This window comes from Lepus europaeus, chromosome 2, assembly GCF_033115175.1.
Source record: "Lepus europaeus isolate LE1 chromosome 2, mLepTim1.pri, whole genome shotgun sequence".
NCBI lineage: Eukaryota > Metazoa > Chordata > Mammalia > Lagomorpha > Leporidae > Lepus > Lepus europaeus.
Window position 1 is genome coordinate 50,191,764 of NC_084828.1, and position 25,483 is coordinate 50,217,246.

The 25,483-nt window shown below is 36.8% G+C and overlaps 1 pseudogene; it reads right to left on the reverse strand.

The window, feature by feature from the left end:
* Positions 1-2,680: 2,680 nt before the first annotated feature.
* LOC133750813 (solute carrier family 25 member 3-like) overlaps positions 2,681-25,483 on the reverse strand; it is a 36,247-nt pseudogene continuing 13,444 nt past the window's right edge.

Sequence of the window (25,483 nt, forward strand, 5' to 3'; positions counted from 1 at the left end):
CCAACAGTCATTGTTGCCTTAGTGATGGCTCTGAGTCTGCGGTATAGTTCTGTTTAGGCTCCCAGGCAATTCACTACAGTCTTTGAAACTGGAGTGCAGGGAGCCATGCATTCCTTTAGACTTAACTTGATATGGGTGTGGAAACCACCAAAGCTTATTATTTGTAATCTCTCAAGGGACAGGGTAATCTATATCTGGGTTTAATTGAGCTACTACTGGAGCTGCCATGTTCTGTATCTGACGTGAGGAGCAAAGCCCTGAGGTAACACTTGATCTTCACTCAAAGTCCCAACATTTTGGGCCCATGGTAGGACAGACAACCTGAAAGTTCTATGAAATGCCTTTGGAACCTTTAACGAGTTGTCTTGAAGATTAGTGCTTGCACCTTCCTATTAATGTTAATCTCTTTAATAACTGGTTGCTTGGATACACTCAGCATTTTCAGCTGAGCATATTTTTAAATATGCTTTATGAGGCCACGCGGTGAACTTTCCAAATTTTTATTGTGTTTCCATTTGCTCCAGAATCCTGCTGCATACAATTCAAAGCAATGTTGTACCTGTCTGGATAACTTGATGCTAACAAATTTCTACAGCAAGAAATTCTATTCAATTGTTCTTAACTTCTACCTTCCACAAAGCCCTAAGGCATAGACACAATACATCCATGTTCTCTGAGCCAATGTAAAAAATATGGTATTCATGACATTTTCCAATAAATTATTCCTCACTTCCATCTGAGACCTCATCAGTCTGATCTTTGCTGTCCACATTTCCATCACAATTCTGGTTCCTACCACTTGCCAATCCCTCAGAAATTGCAAATGTCCCCTAGTCTTTTTGCCTTCTAAACCCTTGCCAGAAGTTCCATTAAGGCTCTGTTAAATAAAAATGTAAGATTTTCTAGACCTAGTCTCCAAAGATTTACAACTTCTGCTAATTACCAGCTCTCTAAATGAATTCTACATTTTTGAATATTCATTATTAGCAACAGTCCTACTACTTGGTATCAATGTTCTGATTTTTTCCATTTTCTGTTGTGGTATCTGAATTCCAGTAACTGAGTAATTTATAAGTAATATTTATTTAGTTCTTGTGTCTGAAATCTGGGAAGTTCAAGATTGGGCAGCTATATCTGGGGAGATTTTTCTGCTAGTGAGGACTCTATGCAAAGATACAAAGTGGCCTATGGCAGCACATGATGAGAAAGAATTTTCAAGTCACGTTTCTACTCCATTCTTTTTTAAAGATTTATTTTATTTTATTTGAAAGGCAGAGCTACAGGGAGGGAGAAGCAGAGGGAGAGAGAGGTCTTCCATCCAGTGGTTCACTCCCCAATTGATCTCAATTGCTGAGCTGAGATCCATCCAAAGCCAGGAACCAGGAGTTTCCTCTGGCTTTTCCATGTAGATTCAGGGTTCCAAAAACTTGTGCCATCTTCTACTGCCTTCCCAAACCATAGCAGAGAGTTAGATTGGAAGTTGAGCTGTTGAGACTTGAAATGGCACCCGTATAGGATGCTGGCACTGCAGGAGGCAACTGTAGCTGCTACACCACAGTGCCCATCCCTCTACTTCTGTTCTGGAAAGCTATGTTGTGTCTGGACTAGAGTCTCACCCTCATGATTTCATTTGATATAACTGCCTCCCAAAGTTCCTACTTCCAGATACCAAGTTGGATTAAGTATGTATCCTTAATACCCTACACTTTGTATTGTTTCAGCGTGAGTTTTCATGGAAATATTCAAAAAATAGCACTTTCCAAAAACTAAACATGTAATCTATAACAATAAGTGATATTTAATAAATATTTCATTTTCCTTGGCACCCTTAGCAGTCTATTTCCTTCATGCATAGTGCTATCATCCTTGTCATTTTAAAACATTTGGGTAGTAATGTACTTTATGCCAGTTCCAATTTTTTTAAACTATCACATCTTTTTAAGTCTTAATTTCTAGTACTTGTGTCCTATCCTACATATTATTCCTCAAAAATTGTGTTTTATCTCTATATTTTCTTCTCTTTACTCATCCTCTAATTCCTCATTTATTTCTTTGTTCCCCAAGTTCCATGTGAGAATCTTTGATTCTTTGTGTTTATTTATTAATGTTAAAATCAACATAGATCTTGAACATTTTTTCATGTGTTGGCCATTTGGATTTCCTCTTTGGAAAAATGTCTATTGAGGTCCTTGGCCCATCTCTTAAGTGGGTTGTATGTTTTTATGTTGTGGAGTTTCTTGATTTCTTTGTAGATTCTGGTTATCAACCCTTTATCTGTTGCATAGTTTGCAAATATTTTTTCCCATTCTGTCGGTTGCCTCTTCACTTTCCTGACTGTTACTTTTGAAGAACAGAAACTTCTAAATTTGATGCAATCCCAAATGTTAATTTTGGCTTTGACTGCCTGTGTTTCTGGGGCCTTTTCTAAGAAGTCTTTGCCAGTACCTATATCTTGCAGGGTTTCTCCAATGCTCTCTAATAATTTGATGGTGTCTGCTCATAGATTTAAGTCTTCAATCCATGTTGAGTGAATTTTTGTGTAAGGTGAAAGGTATGGGTCTTACTTCATGCTTCTGCATGTGGAAATCCAATTTTCCCAGCACCATTTATTGAATAGACTGTCCTTACTCCAGGGATTTTTTTTTTTCATGAACAGATAGGTTTATTTCAACAGTAAGTTTGAAACTCTTGCCTTTAAGCAAGGATACTACAGTAATTTTATCAGGAATAGACAATATCCTACACTGTCAAATATATAAAAGTTCCTTTTGCACTTTTTTCAACACTGATCAACAAGCAGATTCAGTCCACATTTGCTTCATTCTATCTACTGAGTCAACCCAAGCTTCTTCTAAGAGACTCTGGCATCTCAGGTGGAGGGGGGCGAGGGAGTCTGAAGTAGACCTTTACCGAGTCATAGATGAACCACTGTAGTGCAGTCAGAGTGCCAATCATGATGATACGGGCAGAGTCCCTTCCATACTGCAGGGTCTTAGTCCACCCGTACAGGATGGACTGGGTCCGAGGAAAGGTAAGTGTGCCGCTCGCCCGTTCCCCAGCCTCCCGGTCCTGGAGATAATCAGACGCAGCGGGGAGCCAAGTCTAGCAAGGACTCATTTACCTTTTGCATAATAGTACCTTTAATAACACAAAACTGCAGAGTCATTGGGGCAGGGCTAAGGGCCAACCAATCACTTAAAAAATCACCTTATGGGGGGATTTCTATAGGACTAGCCCTATGTCTATACACTTGTTACTAGTTTTGTTACCTCCCCTGATGTTGTGCAGCCAATTAGTTTTAGTGGTAAACAACTTTTGATTCCACCCATCTTACTTCCTCTGGGCACCATCTTACTTGGCTCCATGCGGCTTCGTTCCGCGCAGCTCGGGCGGGGGCACCCGGGCCTGGCCTGCCCTGGCCTGGCCACGCTCATGCCCCACACATACACCTTTAAATCCAAGTCTCTGGAGAACCTGAGACACACTGCTACCTTTCTCTTTATTTAACACAGATACCACAGAATCAGCAGGGTGAGAAACAATTGCACAGAAGACTCCAGCTATGTAACCTGCCACAAACGTTACAAGCAGATGTTCTGGCTTTGAACATTCACTTCAGGGCTTAGGAACCACAAACTTGTACAATGCTTCAACAGTACGTTCAAAGCAGGCAAACTTCATCATGGTGTATGGTATCTGTCTCATCCAGAGAGGAGCAACGCCCTTGTAGAATGCTTTTAGACCTTCTTCTTTATACATTTTGGGAGCTGCATCCCTCATTGTGTTGGCATAGCCTGGCTGGGTTTGAATTCGAACCTTAGTAGCTTCCATTGGAGCTAGGGCAATGTCAGCAAAGAATTCAGCACTAGCAGAGGCAGCCAAATATAGTGATGTGCGCCACAGATAGGCATTCTCCTCTCCAAGCATGTTGCTGTACAGGACTTTGAAGACTTCATAAAAGCCAAACTTGCAGAGCCCTTGCAGAGAGTAGCCAGTGAAAGTCGGAGCCCATCTTTAGCGAAACCACGAACACCGTCCTCTTTATGTGTAACTGAGAATCCATTAAATATGCCCTTGTACTTCTGAGGGTCCACCTGCATACGGCATTTCACTAAATCCAGGGGAACGACAGCAGTGTGTGTCAGCCCACAACTTAAGACCCCACCAAAGCCACACAGTGCATAAAACTTCATGGAGCCATATTCACAACTGTACTCTTCCACAGATGCGGCCGCCAGCTTGCAGGAGCGCTGGGGCTGGCCCGGGGGCCCGGTGGGGCTGCTGCAGGGGCCCACGAGCCCATCGTGCACCAGCTGCAGGTGGGGTGCGTTGAAGGGGTTCGCCCGTGCCAGGTGCGCCACGGTGGAGAATATCTTCTCCCTAAGATGGCGAACACCCAACCGCTCGCTGGGGAAGGCTGCGGCTCACAGAGCCAGGGATTGGTTTTGGATCCTTGATCAAATATAAGTTGGCTGTAGATGTTTGGATTGATTTCTGGTGTTTCTATTCTGTTCCATTGGTCTATCCATCTGTTTCCGTACTAGTACCATGCTGTTTTGATAACAACTGCCCTGTAGTATGTCCTGAAATCTGGTATTGTGATGCCTCTGGCTTTGCTTTTGTTGTACAAGATTGCTTTAGCTATTCCAGGTCTCCTGTGTCTCCATATGAATTTCAGCATCATTTTTTCCAGTTAGGAGAAGAATGTCTTCGGTATCTTGATTGGTAATGCATTGAATGTATAAATTGCTTTTGGGAGAATGGACATTTTGATGATACTGATTCTTCCAATCCATGAGCATGGAAGATTTTTCCATTTTTTGGTATCCTCTTCTATTTCTTTCTTCACGGTTTTGTATCATCATAGAGATCTTTAATGTCCTAGGTTACGTTTATTCCAAGGTATTTGATTGTTTTTGTGGCTATTGTGAATGGGATTGATCTTAGAAGTTCTTCCTCAGCCATGATATTGCCTGTGTATACGAAGGCTGTTGATTTTTGTGCATTGATTTTATATCCTGCTACTTTGCCAAACTCTTCTATGAGTTCCAATAGTCTCCTAGTAGAGTTCTTTGGATCCCCTAAATAAAGAATCATGTCAGCTGCAAAGAGGGATAGTTTGAGTTCTTCCTTCCCAATTTGTATCCCTTTAATTTCTTTTTCTTGCCTAATAGCTCTGGTTAAAACTTCCAGAACTATATTGAATAGCAGTGGTGAGAATGGGCATACCTGTGTGGTACCAGATCTCAATGGAAATGCTTCCAACTTTTCCCCATTCAATAGGATGTTGGTCATGGGTTTTTCATAAATTGCTTTGATTGTATTGAGGAATGTGCCTTCCATACCCAGTTTGCTTAGAGTTTTCATCATGAAAGGGTGTTGTATTTTATCAAATGCTTCCTCTGCATCTATTGAGAGAATCATATGGTTTTTCATCTGCAGTCTGTTAATGTGGTGTATCACATTGATTGTTTTGCGAACATTGAACCATCCCTGCATACCAGGGATAAATCCCACTTGGTCTGGGTGTATGATATTTCTGATGTGTTGTTGCATTCTATTGGCTAGAATTTTATTGAGGATTTTTGCATCTGTGTTCATCTGGCTCACATTCAGAAATTTACCAACAATAGTTGCTGGAGAGGATGTGGGGAAAAAGGGACACTAACCCACTGTTGGTGGGAATGCAAACTGATTAAGCCACTATGGAAGTCAGTCTGGAGATTCCTCAGAAACCTGAATATAATCCTACCATATAACCCAGCCATCCCACTCTTTGGAATTTACCCAAAGAAATGAAATTGGCAAACAAAAAAGCTGTCTGCACCTTAATGTTTATTGCAGCTCAATTCACAATAGCTCAGGCCTGGAACCAACCCAAATGCCCATCAACAGTGGACTGGATAAAGAAATTATGGGATATGTACTCTATAGAATACTATACAACAGTCAAAAACAATGAAACCCAGTCATTTGCAACAAGATGGAGGAATCTGGAAAACATTATGCTGAGTGAAATAAGCCAGTCCCAAAGGGACAAATATCATATGTTCTCCCTGATTGGCGACAACTAACTGAGCACCAAAGGGGAAACCTGTTGAAGTGAATTGGACACTATGAGAAACAGTGACTTGATCAGCTCTTGTCCTTACTGTTGATGTACAATGCAATACTTTATCCATTATAGTATTTCTTTTTGTTTTAGTACAATTGTTTGAACTCTGTAATTAACACACAATTATTCTTAGGTGTTTAAATTTTAACTGAAAGGTGATCCCTGTTAAATATATGAGTAGGAAAAAGAGAGGGAGGATATGTACAATTTGGGACATGCTCAATCACACTTGCCCCAAATGGTGGAGTTAGAAACGTGCCAGGGGATTCCAATACAATCCCATCAAGGTGGCATGTACCAATGACATCTCACTAGTCCAAGTGATCAACTATAGTTCACAATTGATCACACTGATAGGTCTAAGAGTCAAAGGGATCACACAAACAAGACTAGTGTCTGGGAATACTAACTGATAGAATAAAAAAGGGACAGAATGATCCAACATGGGAAGTGGGACACACAGCAGACTCATAGAATAGCAGATGTCCTAAACAACACTCTGGCCTCAGAATCAGCACTTAAGGCATTCAGATCTGGCTGAAGAGCCCATGAGAGTATTGTAGGCATGAAAAGCCAAGACACTCTGGAAAAAAAAAAAAAAGAAGAAGAAGACTTAAATGAAAGAGCTCTGCGAGTGAGATCCCAGTGGAAAAAACGGGGCCATCAAAGAAGGAGGTACCTTTCTCTGAAGGGAGGAGAGAACTTCCACTTTGACTATGACCCTGTCAGAATAAGATCGAAGTCAGCAAATGCTAAAGGCTTCCATAGCCTTAGCAACTCATGACTAGAGCCTAGGGAAATTACCGACGCCGTAAACAAGAGTGTCAGATTGTTAAGTCAACAACAGGAGTCACTGTGTACTTACGTCTCATGTGGGATCTGTCCTTAATGTGTTGTCCAATGTGAACTGATGCTATAACTAGTACCGAAACAGTATTTTTACACTTTGTGTTTCTGCGTGGGTGCAAACTGATGAAATCTTAGTATATACAGAATCGATCTTCTGTATATAAAGATAATTGAAAATGAAAAAAAAAAAAAACCTTGGTGTTAAATTGGACATTGCATAGAAAATTAATCAATTTTTAAAAAATATCATGTAGGATCTCTGTCCTTAAAGTGCTGTACATTGTGATTTAATGCTATAACTAGTACTCAAACAGTATGTTTCACTTTGTGTTGCTATGTGGGTGCAAACTGTTGAAATCTTTACTTAATATATACTAAACTGATCTTCTGTATATAAAGAGAATTGAAAATGAATCTCGATGTGAATGGAAGGGGAGAGGGAGCGGGAAAGGGGAGGGTTGCAGGTGCGAGGGAAGTTATGGGAGGGGGGATCCATTGTAATCCATAAGCTGTACTTTGGAAATTTATATTCATTAAACAAAAGTTAAAAAAATCAACATAGATTACATGAAAAGACATGTGATATTGGTTTCATATTTTTTTAAAAACTTGCTTCTAATTTATAGCAATTTATGGACAATGGTCACCTGCATAAAGTTCAGTCATCTATCCATGTTTCTGCTAAATATGTACTTATTTAAGGCTTCTTTTAATACTTCCAGTATACTTTTCAATATTTTCCATTCATTTACTTATTTAAAAGACATATGAGTCATATTAACCCATCTGGGTCTCCCTTGTGGGTGGAGAACTTAAGTAGTTGAGCCACCACCCCTTGCTCCTTAAGCAAATTAGCAATTACCTGGATCAGAATCAGAGTAGTTAGGACTCAAGCCAGCACTGTGATGTAGGATACAGGCATCCCAGGAGGAGGCTTAACCCACTGTGCCAAAACAACCATCACTTAAAACAGAAATTTTAATTTGAACAAGTATTGATTACTTCTAGTCTTGGCATGACAACTTATACTTGTTTCTTGCTTTTTCTAAATAAATATAAATGCTAGAAATAAAGCAAAAGGCATCCAATGGATAACTCTATAATGCACAAAGCAGAAATCAATCTAGTTTGAAAACTCATACGGGGTGGGTGTGGAGGGACAAAGCTGTAATGCATTCTGTGTTTCTGCTCCAAACAGAATGAACAATCCAAACTTGACATTTCTGGTCCAAAATCTAACAATGGTGCATCTCAGGTAAGTTTATTTCCCCATGGGATGTAGATAGAGTCCCCCAGACAACACCAGGTAAACCTCACTTCATCATCAGCCACATAACATTGTAGCAAATAACTAAAGTATAAAAAGAATAACAAAATTGTGGAGCTAAAAAAATAAAATAGCAGAATGAAAATCATGCTGAAAAGGGTCAATAGCAAAGGGGAAATCACAGGAGAAGGTATCAGAGAAAATGAAGAAAAATAAAATAAATAGAATTTACTCAAACTCAATAAGTAAGAGAAAAAAGCGAACGATGACTAAAGTGCATGCAGGGCTATCACATATATATATATATATATATATATATATATATATATATATAATACTTGGGTGTAAATTTTACAAAACAATGTAAGCATAGGATCTGTATGCTGAAAATTTAAATGCAGTACAATTTTAAATTCTATCAATTGGCATCTACCAACCAAAAAGTGTCTAAACACCATATTTATAAAATTTTATAGAAAAGTTTACTTTAAATGGCTCAGAGGCTCAACAGAAAACAAGAATCTATAAATGTAAACAACATAAAGCACTTAAAAGAAAACCTCCTAAATCTAGGCTGAGGCAGGGTCTTCTGAGATATAAGAACATAATCATGGCTCATAAAATTCAAAATTGAACAGAGTTGATATGCAATACATTTTCTCTATGAGAGAATATGCCGAGATAACAAAAAGAAAATATACACATTGGAAAGCGTATTTTTAAATCATACATAAACATAGACATGTAAAGAACTCTCAAGTCTCAAAACTTAATGAAAAGAAAATTAAAATGAGGAAAAGATATAAGAAAGCATTTCAATCAAGCATGTAAAAATTTAGAACATGGAAAGATTTTTGACATTAGCCATGTTGGAAATGTAAATTCAAGTTGCAATAAAATATCACACACATATACAAATACTAAACAAACACGGTAGCAATATCAAAATATTATAAGGGTGTAAATAAATTGGATCCTATATTGGTGGTGCAAATATGGAAGGATATAGTAACTCTGAGATCTGACATGTTAGTTCTTTATAACACTAAACAATTTTACTCTTGAAAATTTTTCACAGGACATGAAACCTATACAAAAATGTCCATCATAGGTTTATTAAGTAGAGATGCATTGAAAAGAGACCAGATGTTTTCAACATTTGAATTCTTAAAACATGGTACCATATACTGTGTAATACTCACAATCAATAAGAATTGTAAAACTATGAATACGTGAAACAACTTAAATGGATCCCTAAATATTGTTTCTTAGAGAAAAATGCCAATCTTCAAGTGTTAGACTTATGTAATATTTTGATATTTCATTTTGGAAATGGAGAACATGTCAGTGATTACAAGATAATGAGGAGAAAGAAGGGTGCAGCAATAGTATCACAATACAAATTATCCTTGTGTTGATGTAACTGTTCAGTATATTGACTATGCCATTAGATACACAACACCACACACACACACACACACACATACATCTCTACACACAGAAATAATTATTTGCAAACTTGTAAAATTCTGAATAAAATCAATAGATTTCATCAATTTCAAAAAACATTGAGCCATTAATAATAACCAAAACCACAGGGAAAAAATATCCAGTTTATACTTTTTCCCTCAAAGAGCTAATTTCATTCCAGTTCAGAATTTTATAAGTGACATAAATTATTTTCTCCATATATATGGATTCTATAGGAGCAAGACTAATAAAATGTGGAGAGAAAAGAAAAGTGAGGGGGTAGTTATTTTAAGAAATAGACACATATTGTTGTGAGGACTGGCAAGCATAAAATCTGAAGAGCAGGTTGGCTGGCTAGAGACCTCAAAAAGATGTCACATGACACCTGGAATATTTGAGTGGTATGACCTAGCCAGGTGACACATAAAATTAACCCTCATATTCAATATCACACTATTTATGTTTTAGATTATAGTCCTAGCCTAGAGCATGCATTCATTACCATATTTCAGCAGACTTATTTTTTCCTATGATAAAGATGGCAGTATAGCTAATTTAGGTATAAATTTCAAGGATAGCTGTGAACACTTCTTCCTAGGAGTGGAAGATCAATGAATGTAAAGAGACCAACAGGCATCAGTTCTTTGGCCTAAACATTGTGTAAGACAGTACAAAGCCCTTCATATACACCATACACTCCTCATTTGATAGTGTCCCTGTAACACTTAGTGTCTAATGCTTTATGTTAAACTTTATCTCAGAAGCAACTCTTGTTTATAGTAATTACAGCATAGGTAAAATTTGCATGAGTGGCTCACAATGAAGCTGGATTTCAAAAGAACTGGGTTAGAATATTATAGTTTTTCAGGGTGATGATTCATTTATTATTGTACCTGTGAAGGAATGATCAAAAGTAATCTATAGTAGTGCCCCTTGTACTCTGAGGATTGGGAAAATATTAAAAGCAAAAGAAAAATACTTCATCATATGCAAAGGATGATAATAAAATTAATACTTTCTGGTGTATCAGTTAAAGAAATATATTTATAGGAAAGTGAATATTTTGTTCCCTTCCTTCTTTTTTTTTGAGCATGGCAAAAAATGTGTCATTGTGTTTTTACAGAATATAGAAATACAGACCTAAATATATTTGTAAAGAACTGTAAATTAAGTATAGGCTTTCATTTACTCTTCATCTTGTAAATGGCTATAAACAACAAAAAATCTTTTCTTAGTCGAGCTTTTTGCCTGTTCACAACAGATGTTAGTTCCACAAATTGGTTTATAATTTCTTTCATAACTCAGAACAACCCATCATTTATTGCCAGGAAATAAATGTAGTACTGCACGTAATTCTGTAATTGTGTAACAAAACTGTACTTTGCTGTATGAAAACCTTGGTCATCAATCATTTGGTTTGGTATTGGAGCAACTTAATTTTGTGCTGTGCAAGGCTCAGCCACAAATACAACAGATTTGTCAGATTTCCATTGAGTGAAGTATAAATTATCAATATAAAAGATAAGACACGCATAGAAAACTAGGCATTTAGTTAAACAGAGCTGACTTGCAGAACATGCAATAGCAACAAACTGCCCAATTGTACATTCCTACTAACAGTTTCTAAGTGTTTTTCTTTGGAAACAGCCTCACCAGCATTTGTTACTCTCTGTGTTTTGGATTTTAGCCATTCTGACAGGAGTGAGGTGATATCTCACTGTGGTTCTTTTTGCATTCTCCTAATTGCTAGTTATGTTCACAGTTTTCTCATATATTTGTTGTCCATTTGTATTTCTTCTTTTGAGAACTATCAAAGTCTTTTGGATATTTCCCAACTAGATTGGTTGGTTTTTGTTGTTGATTTTTTAAGTTGCTTATGTATTAGGGATATTAATACTTTGTAAGACAGGTGGTTTGCAAAAATTTTCCCATTCTGTTGGATGTCTCTTCATTTATTGATCATTTCCTTTGCTGTGCAAAAGCTCTTGAGTTTAATATAGTCTCATTTGTTTAGTTTCCCTTTTGTTGCCTGTGCTTTGGGGGTCTTATCCAAGAAGTCACTCCTTATACCAGTGTCATGTGGAGTTTCCCATGTTTTCTTCCAGCAAAGTCACAGTCTCCAGTCTTGAATTTAGGTTTTTGATCCTGTGGAGTTGATTTTTGTATGAGAAATGCAGATCTTATTTCATTCTACATATATACATGCAGTTGAGCCAGTACCATTTGTTGAAGAGATTATTGTTACTCCACTATATGGTTTGAGTACTTCTGTCAGAAATCAGTTGGCTGTATGTATCTGGGTTAATTTCTGGGCTCTCTATTCTGTTGGACTGATCTGTGTATCAGAGTTTTTATACCAGTACGAAGCTGTTTTAATTACTGTAGTTTTCTAGTATGCATTGAGTTTAGATATTGTGATGCCTTTAGCTTGATTTTTTTCTTATTCAATATGACTTTGGGTATTCAGGGTCTACGTTGATTCCAATTGATTCCATATGAAGTTGAGGAGTGCTTTTTCTTTTTTATTAGAGATTTACTTATTATTTTGGAAGGCAGAGTTAACAGAGAGTCAAAGTCAGAGAGACCTTCCATCCACTGGTTCACTTCCCAGATGGCTGCAAAGGCCGGAGCTGTGCCAATCCGAAGCCAGAAGCAAGGAGCCTCTTCCAGGTCTCCCACACGGGTGCAGGGCCCCAAGGACCTGGCCCATCTTCTACTGCTTTCCCAAGCACAGGTTTTAAAATGATTTGTCAGCTGGACCGTTAGGGAAGCAGCTGGGACTTGAACCAGGGCCCATATAGGATGCAGGCACTGCAGGCAGCCTCTTTACCCATTACACCGCAGTGCCGGCCCCTGCTCTTTCTAATTCTGTTGAGAATAGCATTGGTATTTTGATAGAAATTGCATTGAATCTTTAGATTATTTTAATTAGTTTTAATGATACTGATTCTTCTGATATATGAGCAAGGAATATTTTTACACTTTTTGTGTGTTCTTGAAGACTTCTTTCATCAATGTTTGTAACTTTTATTGTAGAGATGCTTCACTTCTTTGGTTAAATTTATATCTAAGTATTTGATTTTTTTGTGGCATTTGTGAATAGGATTTCTCTCTTTAATTCTCTGTAAGTTCATCATTAGCACACAAAAAGGTTACTGCCATTTGGATATTTATTTTTAACTGCTTTTTGGGTGTAGCTTTTAGTTTTTTCCATGTATAACATCATATCATCTGCAAACGTGGATAACTTGACTTCCTCTTTTCCAATTTTGATGCCCTTTATTTCTTCTTCTCCCTAACTACTCTTACTAAAACTTCCAGCACTATATTGAATAAGAGTGGCATAAGTGGGCATTGCTGTCTTTTTCCAAATCTGAGGGGAAATACTTTCAACTACATGAAGTAATCATTTAAAAATTTCCAGTTTTTGAAAGAGACATGGACATCCAGATTCAAGAAGTTCAAAAAAACCCTAAGGAAATTCAACTAAAAAAGGTCTTCTCCAAGGCATATTGTCATCAAATTGTCAAAAGTTAAAGACAAGGAGAGAATACTGAAGAGAGTAATAGAAAAACACCGAATTACGTATAAAGGAAAATTACGTATAAATATATTAACATCAAATATGTCAGTGGATACCCTACAGCCCAGAAGAGACTGGGGTAATGTATTTAAGGTCTTAAAAGAAAACAACTTACAACCAAGAATATTATATCCATCGAAGATATCCTTTACAAATTTGGGATAAATAAAATAGTTTAGAGATCAGCAAAACCTGAAAGAATTCACCACCACCAGACCAGCCTTATAAGAAATTCTGAAAGGTTTCTTGCATAGAAATAAACATCATGAAAACACATGTGAACACTAGTTTCACTGACACAGAACCATTTTCCAATCAATAAAATGACAGGTCTTAGTTCTTAAGTATCAATATTAACATTGAATGTCAATGGATTCATTTCACAAACCAAAAAAACTTAGATTGGTTAAATGGATAAAACCACAACTCCAATGTATGCTGTCTAATGAAACTCACTTCACAAAGATACACAGAGACTGAAAGTGAAGGGTTTTACAATGATATGCCAGGCAAATGGCAAAATTGAGCAGGTTTAGATAGCCTCATATCAGATAAAACTGATTTTAAATTTAAAGAAGTAAAAAATGATAAAGAACATTAAATTTTGATAAAAGTTTCAACTCAGCAAGAAGACATAGCAATCATAAATATATCCCCCCATATAAGGCCACTAAATTTTATATACAGCAAATACTGTTAGACTTAAAGGGAGAATAAGACTCACATACAATAATAAATAATAGTGGGTGAATTCAACAACCCACTGTCATCAATGGACAGATGCTCCAGGAAAGAAAAACACAAAAAAAGATTAATTAGAGTTGAAATATACTATCGAGCAAATGGACCTAACAAATGGAACACTTTTCCCAAGTATTAGAGAATATACACATTTCTCATCAACACATAGAAGATTTTCTAAGATAAACAACACAATAGGCCTCAAATCAAGTCTCAGCAAATTTAAAAAGGTTGAAAGCATACCATGTATCTTCTTAGGTCATAAAGGAATAAAACTAGAAATCAACAAGAGGAAGAACAATAGACCACTCGAAAATATTTGCAAGCTAAACAACATGCTACTGAATGATCAGTAGGTTATTAAAAGAGTTAAGATGAACAATTTGAAACATGCTCAATCAGACTGGCCACAAATGGTGGAGTTAGAAATGTTCCAGGGGATTCCAACGCAATCCCATCAAGATGGCATGTACCAATGCCATCGCACTAGTCCAAGTGATCAATTTCAGCTCACAATTGATAGCTCTGATAGGTCTAAGAGTCAAAGAGATCACACAAACAAGACAAGTATCTGCTAATACTAACTGATAGAATCAAAAAGGGAGAGAAAGATCCAACACGGGAAGTGGGATACACAGCAGACTCATAGAATGGCAGATGTCCTAAACAACACTCTGGCCTCAGAATCAGCCCTCAAGGCATTCGGATCTGGCGGAAGAGCCCATGAGAGTATAACAGGCATGGAAAGCCAAGATATCATGGAAAAAAAAAAAAAGACCTAAATGAATGATCTCTGTGAGTGAGATCCCAGTGGAAAGAATGGGGCCATCAAAGAAGGAGGTACCCTTCTCTGAAGGGAGGAGAGAACTTCCACTTTGACTACAACCCTATCGGAATAAGATCAAAGTCAGCGAACTCTAAAGGCTTCCATAGCCCTGGCAACTCATGACTGGAGCCTAGGGAGATTACTGATGCCATGAACAGGAGTGTCAAATTGTTAAATCAGCAACAGGAGTCACTGTGTACTTACACCCCATGTGGGATCTGTCCCTAATGTGTCGTCTAAAGCGAAGTGATGCTATAACTAGTACTGAAACAGTATTTTTATACTTTGCGTTTCTGTGTGGGCACAAACTGATGAGGTCTTTACTAATTACATACTGAAGTGATCTTCTGTATATAAAGAGAATTGGAAATGAAAAAAAACAACCTGGTGTTAAAATGGAAATGGCATAGAAAATTAATTAATTTGAAAAAAAATTATGTAGGATCTCTGTCTTTAATGTGCTGTACATTGCTATTTAATGCTATAATTAGTAATCCAATGTAGTTTTTTCACTTTATGTTGCTATATGGGCAAAATGTTGAAATCTTTACCTAATATATACTAAACTGATCTTCTGTATACAAAGAGAATTGAAAATGAATCTTTACATGAATGGAAGGGGAAAGGGAGCGGGAAAGGGGAGGGTTGCGGGGGGGAGGGAAGTTATGGGAGGGGGGAAGCCGTTGTAACCCATAAGCTATACTTTGGAAATTTATATTCATTAAATAAAAGTTTAATAAAAAAATAAATTTCAGATAATAACCTTGGGAAAAAAAAAACATTTCTTCAACTAAATGAAAATGAAAACATAAGATATCAAAACTTTTGGGATACAGCAAAAGCAATATTAAGAGGGAAGTTTATAGCATTAAGTGCTTACATTAACAAAAAAGAAATGTCTCAAATTAAAGATCTAATGATGTATTCCAAAGACAGAATACCAAGAACAAACCATTCCCAAAATCAGGAGGCTAGGAAAAAAAAAAAAAAACAGGATCAGAGTAAAAATAAATGAATAAATGAATTGAAACAGAAAAAAAGAACGACAAAAGATGTTTTTGAAAAGATAATCAAAATATATAAACTTCTAGCCAGTCTAATAAAGAAAAAAGGGAAAACTCAAACAAAGTTAGAGATGAAAAAGATCTTACCACTGACACTTCTGAAATACAAAGCATCATGAGAAACTACTATGAAGAAATGTATGCTAATAAACTGAACATTTTCAAATAAATGGATAAATTCTAATCCAGCTCTCTGCTGTGGCCTAGGAAAGCAGTAGAAGATGGTCAAAGTCCTTGGGCCCCTGCACCAGCATGGGAGACCAGGAAGAAGCTTCTGGCTCCTGGCTTCTGATTAACCCAGCTGCAGCCACTGTGGTCATTAGGGAAGAGAGAGAGAGACAGAGACAGAGATAGAGACAGAGACAGAGACAGAACACTGGATCTGAAGTAGAACATCCAGGATTCAAACCAGCACCCATAAGGGATGCTGGCACTGCATGTGACAGTTTTACTGACTATGCAACAGTGACCTCCCCAATATTGGTTATTTTAAAAAATTTGAATACATATTTATTTATTCAAAAGGCAGAGAGACAGGGGTATGTGTGCGGGAGAGAGAGATGCCTTCCAACTGTTGGTTCACTATCAAAATGTTCACTAGAGTAGCAAGGTGTGGGCCATGCTAAAGTCATAATCCACAGATTTTTCCAGATATCTATGTGGTAGTAGGGACAGAATCCCCAGGACCATCATCTACTTCTTTCCCAGGTACATTAGCAGGAAGCCATGTTGGAAGCATAGTGGCTGGTACTTGAACTGGTCCTTTAATATGAAATACCAGCATCAAATCTGTCTCTTTTGAATAAATGAAAAAAAATTTAAAATTCTGAAAATCATTAACATATTATATCTTTATTTCCTGGGGCAGAAAGTTATTAAATAAATAATAGGGAAATTTTTCCAAACTTGTAGGAAAATTTAAATATGTAGGTATAGGAAAAATAAAAGTATCAAACTATAAATTTCAAATAACATTACCCCAATACATATTATAATCAAGCTACAAAAAGTGAAAGTCAAGAAGGATATCCTGAAACCACAAAAGAAACGTAACATATATAAGGGAGCATCAAAATATCTAGCGGTAGACTTCCCAGCAAAAATCATGAAGCCCAGGAGAGAATAGGATAATATATTTAAAGTGCTGAAGCAAAAAAAGACAAGATAACCAAAGATTTTGGGTCGAGCAAAGCTACCCTTAGAAACGAAGGGAAAACGAAGACTTTTTCATATCAACAATTTAAACTGAGGACATTCTTTGCCACCCAGACATGTCTTTAAAAAGATAATCCCTCTTTATGCTGAAAAAAATACACTGATGAGTAATAGAAAAACATCTGGGAGTATAAATCTTACTGGTAAAAGTAAATACAGAGTCATATTAAAAATTCTTTAATACTGTATAACTTTAGCTACAATTTTAACAGACCAAACTATAAAAAATTGAAGTTATGACAACTTTAAGGGATATGCAATAAAAAAAAAAAAGATTTAGATTATGACACTAAAAATTCCTGTTGCAGGAAGAGTGAAATAAAGAGGAACAGTGTTTTCTTGCTTTGTTGTTTGCTTTAGTGGACCAAAATCATTACCAACTTAAAGCAGCCTGTTATAAGATTATTTTTGTAAGCCTCATGGTAATCACAGAGGAATAACCTAGAGTTGATGTGCAAAATGAGAAAGATGGGAATCAAAACGTTCCACCAGAGAAGATTATTTAGATTCAAATAAAAGGGAAATATCAGAAGAGAGGAAGAAATACTCTAAGTAACTAACTAAATTGCAGTAGAAATCCCCTACCTCTCAAAAACTAGTGTTAATGTAATTGTATTAACTAATTACACCCAGATTGAGTATACTAAAAACAAATAAATCAACAACAACTAACACCCAATAATATGATGCTTAAAGAAGAATTACTTCACCTGTAAGAAAAAAGTGAAAGTATTTAAAAAGATAATCCATGCAAATGGAAACCAAGAGAGACCAGGAGTAGTTACATCATAACAGAAAGACTTTCTATAAAAACAGCAACAACAATTATTACATAATAATAAAGGGATCAGTTCTCAATCAGATATAATACATTAAACTTACAGGGACCCAACTTTGGAGCACTTAAATGTTTACAGTAAATATTAATAGATCTGGAGGAAGGAATATAAAACAACATCATAAAAATAGGGGATCTCAAAATTCCATTTTCAGTAATGGGCCAATAGTCCAGAGAGATAGTCACTAAGGAAACATAAGTTTTCAACTGCACTGAAGAACTAATGACCTTAACAGACATTCAGTAGCTTCAAAATACACATTATTATTCTATGTTCCATTTCACAAAACAGTCAGTGTTAAGCTGAAAATGCTGTGAGACATTGATGAGAGATTTCACGTATTGCATGCAAGAAATTTCCCTTAAATTTTGGCCAGATGACAGCTGCTTTCACTCCTTAATTGAATATGATTATTTGGATTGGATTTAGTGGAAGATACTTGTAAATAAAATCAAACATTACAAAAATATCTTCAAAGAATAAAAGGAAAATAAATATTTCCACTTCAGAAAACCTGAGGTCTCATATGATAAATTTTAGATGCACCCCAGACTTACATAAAGTAACATTCGTAAATAGTTGTCATTCTCTGTCCACTTAGAACTTAAGTGAACAACTTCAAGTCTGCCAGAATCCTTTGCATATGTTTAAGGTAGCTGTATATGTTTGAAAACAGTTTGTCTTTCGAACTGAACCAAGCTCTTTAAACTCCTAGAGGAAAGGAATCACAATTTCTCAGTTCTTCTTTTTCTTAATGAAAAAATCTAGTTAGCATAAGTACAACTATTTATATGACATCTATTTGTCTCCTTGAATGACACAAGATATGTAATGAAAGAGATGCTTGATTTAGGAATTTAATTTCACACAAATTAAAAAAAAGGTGTCATGTGGAGTTATTTTCTGTTTAAAAATTGTGTAACTATCATTAGTAATTAATGTTATTTCAGTTTTTGATAATGATGCAGATTACATCATATAAAAGTCTTTGCAATTTTCTTAAACTAATTTTCTGCCTATCTGCATATGCAGGAGGCATGACTAAGCTCTAAATGTCTCTGATAGTTTTGTCTTGTAATAACCTGCCTGGCATTTATTTTACTGCTATTATATAATTCTCCGAATATACATTGTACTTCAGAGACTGTAATTATGGCAGTCTATATTTATTTTTCTGTACTTCTGCCACATTACCAGAAGTATTGTTGAAATGAATCAAAATTCTAATATTGTGAGTAAATAAAAATCATATCATATTTATCCATTTGGGTTTCTATAAGAAAATACCTAATATTGAGAAATTAAAAAAAAGATATTTATGAGGGAACTTTAAATAATTTATGAAAAATGGCTTGAACACTAAGTTTGTGTTGGTTGAGAATAAACTGAATCCATACAGAAGTTTTCCATAAACTTTTTCGAAGACTCTTTCTTTGGTTTATGATTCTAGAGGTTAGAAATCTGGCATTGTCAAGGTCTCCATGGTTGTATCACACCATGGTGGATGACAATATGTGGTAGAAGCACATGTGGTGAGCAGATCGAGTGTGGGAGAGTGAAAGTATCAGATTATCTCTCTCTTTTTTAATGATTTATTTATTTATTTAAAAGTCAGAGTTACACAGAGAGAAGAGAGGCAGAAAGAGAGAGACAGAGAGGCCTTCCATCCGCTGGTTCACTCCCCAGTTGGCAGCATCGGCCGGAGGTGGGACAATCTGAAGCCAGGAGCCAGGAGTTTCTTCCAGGTCTCCCATGTGGGTGCAGGGGCCCAAGGACTTGGGTCATCTTCTACTGCTTTCCCAGACCATAGCAGAGTGCTGGATGGGAAGTGGAGCAATCAGGGCTCGGATCAGCGCCCGTATGGGATGCTGGCACTGCAGGCAGCAGCTTTACCTGCTACACCACAGCATTGGCCCCCAGGCTCTCTTATAGCAACCTACTCTACAGGTAACAATCCAGTCCACAAGAGGAGGAAGTCTGACAAGGAAAGCAGCAATCCCACTGAAAGACACCAGTGAATTTCAAAGTCAGGGTTTACCAGCACTCCCTATGGGGATCTTGCCTCCATATGTACTCAGAAAGGGACAAATGATATTCAAACGATAGCAGCAATGCAAAGGGTATATGTTAGTATCATATATATATATATATATATATATATATATATATATCTCACACTTTAAGGAATATTACTCAGTGTTTTTCAGGATGTATTCAAGTGTGTCATTTAATTAAAACTATTGAAATTGAAATTTGAAGTGGAAATAAAGTTATGTTATCCCTTACCTTTCACTGGCTGTAGTAGTTGCTCACTGGCTCTGTTACCTAGAACCTATTTGGACTTCTAGTGGCAAGCCATTTAATCCCTTCTGAACAAGATTTTTTGTCGCAAAATTAAAAGAACAGTTTCCACCTCGTTATTTGTGCATTAATAGATAGGTAAGCAGGCTGGTGCCGTGGCTCACTTGGTTAATCCTCTGCCTGTGGCGCCGGCATCCCATATGGGCACCGATTTCTAGTCCTGGTTGCTCCTCTTCCAGTCCAGCTCTCTGCTGTGGCCAGGGAGTGCAGTGGAGGATGGCCCAGGTCCTTGGGCCCTGCACCCGCATGGGAGACCAGGAGGAAGCACCTGGCTCCTGGCTTCGGATCAGCACAGTGAGCAGGCCGCAGTGGCCATTAGGGGGTGAACCAATGGAAAAAGGAAGACCTTTATCTCTCTCTCTCTCTCTCTCTCTCTCACTGTCTAACTCTGCTTGTCAAAAAAAAAAAATAGATGATAGGTTGATAGATCAATAGATAGACACAGATAATAGAGACTTTCAAAATTTGTGGGAAATGGAGAAAAAGGTAAGTGTTTTGGTGCAAATTCTTAAATCACAAATACATATTTCATATTATAGATATCCCAGAATATTTTGAAGGCCATCTGTATTCAGAAATTTCAAGTTTTGCATCAAAATAAAGATTTACTTATTTATTTGAAAGACAGAGTTACAGAAAGGCAGAGACAGAGAGAGAGAAGTCTTCCATCTGCTGGTTCACTCTCAAAATGGCTGAAATGGCCAGTGCTGGGCCGATCCAAAGTCAGAAGCATCTTCTGGGTCTCCCACGTGGGTGCAGGGTCCCAAGGTCTTGGGCCATCCTCCATGGCTTTCCCAGGCTATAGCAGAGTGCTGGATTAGAAATGGAGCAGCTGGACACAAACCAGCTTCCATATGGGATGCTGGCACTGCAGGCATCAGCTTTACCCATCATGTCACAACGCTGACCCCTAATCTTTTAATTCCATTTCCATCAACTTTTTCAATAACTCTGTAATATAAACACATACATAGACAAACTATTTTATCATTATCAATTATTTTTCAGACTTTTCTCCCAATCTAATTTGGTTGTTATTAGGTATAATTTTCATTTCTCCAAATTTAAATTCTTACTGATTTCAAGATTCATATTTTCAGATTATTCATTATGTTTCTTTTTCTTAGTTGAGCATAGGTATTTTATCTTCTCATTAATGATATCATGTTATAGCAACCTGTTATATTGTGGAACTACAAAAAATAAAACAAAGAGTAACACATAAAATAATCTCAAACTGCACATTTCTAAAATTTATTAAGTTGAGAGTTTTGCTGAAAGTACATAAATAAAAATTTAGAAGTTATAAAAAGAGGCTATCAAAAAGCAACTGTTTTATTTCAATTTTGACAATTTGATCAACAGCTATTTTTAAGATTTTATTTATTTAAACATTGAGTGACAGAGAGAGAGAAAGAGAGAGAGAGAGAGAGGAAGGGAGGGAGGGAGATAGGGAGGGAGGATCTATCATTGGTTCACTTCCCAATGGCTGCAAGTGTGAGGTCTGGGCCAAGTTAATGCCAAGAGCCATGAAGTCCATCATGGTCTCCCACACGGATGGAAGGGAACCAAGTATTTGGGCCAACTTCTGCTGCCTTCTCAGATGAATTGTCAGGAAGCTGATTTGGAAGCAGTGTTGTCAGGAGTAGCAGAACAGCATGATATGGTTCACCAGCTTGGCAAGCAGTGGCTTAACTTGTTGCATCACAACACAATCCCAAATCTACTGTTTTTAAAACTTTGGAGCTTACAGTGTGATCTTGAGTACTCAGTACTTTTTTTAAAGATTTATTTATTTATTTGAAGGGCATAGTTAGAGAGAGGCAGAGAAGGAGAGAGAGATAGAGAGTTCTTTCATCCACTAGTTCACCCCAAAATGACCACAATGGCCAGAGCTGGGCGGATCCAAAGCCAGGAGCCAGGAGCTTCTTCTGCATCTCCCATGCAGGTACAGGGCCCCAGGTATTTGGGCCGTCTCATACTTCTTTCCCAAACTATAGTAGGGAGCTGGATCAGAGCTGCCTGCCCTGAAGTTGGGGGCTTTGGCTGCTATGGCACAGCGACAGCCCCTTGAGTATTCAATATTATTCTACAATTTAAAAAACTATATCCTGCTTTGAAAATAAGAATTTATAAAACTATCTAATCAGAAAATAAATCTTTTTCTAATAGTACTAGCTTGAGAAGTCATACTAAGGTGGCAAACATAAGAAGAAATTAGTTATTTCCTATTTTTCACTGAAAACGTCATGCAAGAGAGAACATTCTTTGCATGTAAATTTTGTTTGTCAGTATATACTTATAGGACAATTTTTAAAGATCTACTTATTTATTTGAAAGGCAGAGTTAGAGGGAAAGAAGGAGAAATAGGGAGATTTTCCATCCTCAGATTCACTCTCCCAAATGGTTCCAACAACTAGGGTTGGACCAGTCCGAAGCTAAGAGCCAGGAGCTCCTATGTGGGTGTCAGGGGTCCAAGGACTTGGGCTATCTTCTGCTGCTTTTTGAGGTGAACTAGCACGGAGCTGGATAGGTAGTAGAGTAGCCAGGATAGGAACAAGCACCCATTTGGGATGCCCATGATGGAGGTGGTGGTTCAATCTATTTCATCACAGCACTGGCCCCTGTTTGTTGTTTTTCAATCTGTCACCTTTCAACAAATAGGTTAGAAAACTAAATGTTAGGTTATAAGGGAAAATAAGTGTTACTAAGAAGTATCTCTTAAGATATTAAGTTGCAGGCCTATTTGAGATAAGACTATGGGAGAATATAATATACTTTTGTTTTAAAAATATGCTATTGATGAACATTTCATCTTCTCAAACGAGAGACAAAACGACTACTTCACATTTAAGAAATTGACATAAGAAGGTCAAAAGATACAGCCAGTGATAGGATTCCAGGCATAAGACTTTAAGCTCTGTTCAATCAATAGAACTAGCACCAACATGCATAATAACTATGTTGGTTATACTAAGAATAGATCAGGATTATAGTAGCACACAAGACAATTCCATTGTAAATGTATTTCATTATTTTAAAACGTTACAAGGTTTCAAAACTCCTATCCAAATAAATGGTTTAAAAGGATGACACTTCAGATCTAGCCCACTCTATGGACTCCTTTTTAAGGTGTTCTATTCATTGTGCTTACACTATTCCAAATACAAAAATATGGACTTAAATTTTGACTTGAAGTCTGACACTATGGTGCAGTGGGTTAAACTGCCATGTTATAAATGGCATTCCATGTTAGAATGTACCCATTTGCTCAGTTTCCAGTCCAGCTTCCTGTTATTGCAACTTTGAAGGCAGTGGAAGATAGTCTGAGTGCGTGGGTCCCTGCTTCACTCATGGGAGACTTTGGTGGAGTTCCTGACTGTTGGTTTTGGTCTGATCCAGACTTGGGTGTTGCACCCATTTGGGAAGGAACCAGTAACCTGTGTCAGAAGCTCTCTTTCTCTCTCTCTCTCTGTGTGTGTGTGTGTGTGTTTGTGTTTTGTATCTGCCAGTTGTTCTTTCAGGAAAATACTAAATAAATATTTTTAAATAAAAATTAAAAGAACACAGACATCAGAGTACAAGGGAAGTATGTACCCTGTAACAATGTATTGAAGTGCTATGTTTAGAGAAACAGGCTGCATTAGTTTCCCAAAATTAAAAACAGCCAAATGAGTTGTAGCTTCCAGTTGTTTAAGTTGAAAAGGGAAGTTGTAAGTTGTTGTGAGTACTCTGAAGGAGGAAAAGTTTACCTGGTCATTAAAGGATTAAATTTGTTGTTCAGCAACTTTTATCATATTTGCTCCACACTGACATATCAACTCACCCAGTGATTTCCTCATTTCCTAGAGGAAAGAATTCTGTGCGTGTCTAACAGAAATTTTGATAAAGATAAGCTGAGTCTTCACTGAATAAATTGCTAATGACCAAGTAATTGTTCTACAGTATTGTAATTAAATGTGATAAGTACTGTTAAATGTTACTTATTAGCCCATCATGGCATTTAATTCATCTAAATCTGGGCACAGTTTGAAAGATGGAAGATTGAATCAGTGAAGGACAAACAGGTTGAACCATGCCTTTTTGGGTTAAAAGTGTACTTTATTAACTTTTTGTTTAAAAGTGAACTTTATTACAAAAACCATTAATATTCCCTCCAAACAAAATGAAACAGACAAGATATTCCTTGAAGTCATGATAATCATCGTTCTGAGGAGTAGATAAGGCATTATCCTGTTGTGAAAAAGAAAATATCTGTTATTGAACTAACTTTATATCATGGGTAAAGTGTTGTCATTTTTACAAATGCCATATTTTAGAGAAGAATTGATTAATATCTTATTTTTAAACAAAAATTGAGGATATAGGGAATACTTTAAAAATATAGAAGATTTATCTTATTTGTTATCTTTCAATAATTGATGTGTTTTTTGTGATTTAATGCTATAACTAGTACTCCAACAGCATTTTTCACTTTGTGTTACTATGTGGGGGCAAACTGTTGAAATCTCTACTTAATATATACTAAACTGACCTTCTGTATATCAAGAGAATTGAAAATGAATCTTGATGTGAATGGAAGGGGAGAGGGAGCAGGAAAGGGGAGGGTTGCGGGTGGGAGGGAAGTTTGGGGGGGGAGCCATTGTAATCCATAAGCTGTACATCAGAAATTTATATTCATTAAATAAAAGTTTAAAAAAATAATTGATTTGTTCTTATTTGTTATCTTTAAATAATTGATTTCCTTGCATGTAAGTTGATTTGAATTTGTTTTTGATGTTAAAGATGTTGCTTACTCAACCAAATGATTGAACTTAAGCCAACTCATGGTGATTCCAAAGTTCATAGATGTGATTTTTTTAATGTCTTCTCCATAGCTAGCCCTCATTTCAGTAATTCACTCAGTTATCATTCCTTCTTCTTTTCTTTAATGTCTTCACTTTTTTTTCATTGAACATTTATTTTAACTTTTATTTAATGAATATAAATTTCCAATGTACAGCTTATGGATTACAATGGCTCCCCCCTCCCATAACTTCCCTCCCACCCACAACCCTCCCCTCTCCCGCTCCCTCTCCCCTTCCATTTGCATCAAGATTCATTTTCAATTCTCTTTATATACAGAAGATCAATTTAGTATAAAGATTTCAACA